The sequence below is a fragment of the Myotis brandtii genome, unplaced genomic scaffold (genome assembly GCF_000412655.1).
Source record: "Myotis brandtii unplaced genomic scaffold, ASM41265v1 scaffold7117, whole genome shotgun sequence".
Lineage (NCBI taxonomy): Eukaryota > Metazoa > Chordata > Mammalia > Chiroptera > Vespertilionidae > Myotis > Myotis brandtii.
The window spans coordinates 4,896-6,745 of record NW_005370796.1 but is presented as its reverse complement, the minus strand read 5'-3'; the positions used below and the strand labels follow the sequence as shown (position 1 = coordinate 6,745).

The window sequence follows — 1,850 nt, the reverse complement described above, 5'->3', positions numbered from 1 at the left end:
ATGAATAAATGTTCAGAGGTATCTATACAACAATGATCATCAAAGACTTATTTATAAAGTAGAAAACAATATCATTTTAAGTCCATTAGCTACAGCCAAATTATACAATTTATGATGAAGCAGGAATAAAGATACTAGAAGATATTATTTTGCAGAAATAACTTTAATATTATTAAAACTTACAAAACATAAACATAACAAAAATTACTTATAACTATGGGTAAGGGTATATTTACATGTATTATTAGGCTATGTGAAAAGATAAATATACATATTTGTATACTTATTTCTTAATCTAAAAAATAAAGATTATGATAAGAACAATTTTCAGATCAGTAGTCAATCGTGAATTGACTTCCTTTGGTGAGTCCCCTGGCCACCTAGGACTGTGGCTCCAGCTGGCAGGACCAGATGTAACTACAGGACAGAGTGGCACCTGTGAGCTCCCAATCTCAGGTGTCCCTCCCAGTGTCAGGAGCCCCAGGAATTGCTACACAGCAAGGTCTGGGGGGAGGGGGGATCAGGGAACCATGGACACAGGTTCTCTGGACCGACCAGCAGAAAGAGTCCAGCCCAGCCCTTGCCCAACTACTGCCCGGCCTCACCTCTCATTTTCACTGAGCCGTTTCAGGGCCCAGAACCAGGCCCGGAATTGCTCCTCAGGCTCTATTTTGTATTTCTGGGCAGCCTCCTGCAGAACCACTATCTCCTCCAAAACTCTCTGTACCTGAGGCAAGAGGGAAGGAGAGGATGCAGACACGGCCCAAATGGGGGTGAAGAGTGGAGCCGGGGATTGGTCCTGGGTCTTTGCACACAAAGGCACCCTCCTTCCCCCTAATTCCATCCAGGTCCTTCCTGTGCTCAGAGATGGGCATTAACAGCCCTTCGTCCAAGAGATTATCCTTGATTCCATGCCCCTACCCCCAGCCACCAACTGGAAGGTTCTCTCACTTCTGTTATCAAACTCTCCCAATAAATGGAAGATGCAGGGGATGGAGCCCAGGAGTGTGCTGGCCAGGGTGTCTATGATTCTCACTCCCCGCCCCTGCCCCGCAGGCTATGCCACAACTGCTAACCTTTTTCTTTTTTGCTAACTGATCTGATTCTTCTAAAAGGCAGATATCCAAGGTCCATGAGAAAGAACACCCTAGCTAGGACTAGCTCCCTATGCCCACCCTTCTCATGTTGCAGTACAACCAGGTCCCAAGAGGGGGCAGGAAACAGGGAAAGACAGGGCTCTGACCCAGGCTAGGCTCTGGGCTCCAGACAAGGGGGATATGCATCACTATGACGGGCACGTCTCCCCTGCTCCCAGGGGCAGTTATGCTGAGATTTAGGGCTCAGTTTGGGGGCTCTCTGTTCCAAAAGGCCAATCCTGGTCACCCCAACTCACACCCCAGGTCACCCACCTCCAGATCATCCTCCATCCTAGTGTCCAGCATCTTCAGATCAGTCAGAAATTTTCCGAGGAAGAGAACATACTGGGCAAACAGGGTGAGTGTGGGATGAGCCCCTGCTCTCGGGTGCACCACAGACCCTCCCCCGAAAGCCTCCCACCCTCAGCCTCCTGGCCACCCCAGGGTTCCCACGTGGAGCAGCCCAGGACTCTTAGGGCCTCCACTCAATTGTCCCTTCCCTCACTCTCCAGGAACTCCTCTTGATCAGCTCCCAGGACTTCCTTTTGGTAAATCACAGGGTCAGTGGTCCCGGGCCTTCCCCACCCCCATGTCCATCCTGCACTCAGCACCCCCAGGCCCTCCTCTTGGTCACTTCTAAGGGAGGGTTTCAGGTTCTGTGGGCACAGGAGGTGGGGCTGGAGGAGGAAGGCCTCCCTGTCTTGACTTGGAGGC

At 50.3% G+C, this 1,850-nt stretch overlaps 1 long non-coding RNA gene across 1 annotated transcript; it reads right to left on the bottom strand.

Moving 5' to 3' along the window:
• Nucleotides 1-348: 348 nt before the first annotated feature.
• Nucleotides 349-1,425, bottom strand: LOC106724091. The gene is made up of 3 exons (XR_001359853.1): nt 1,410-1,425; nt 606-727; nt 349-417 (listed from the first exon to the last, which is right to left on the bottom strand). It is a non-coding gene; the product is annotated as an uncharacterized LOC106724091 (long non-coding RNA).
• Between the last annotated feature and the right edge of the window lie 425 nt (nt 1,426-1,850).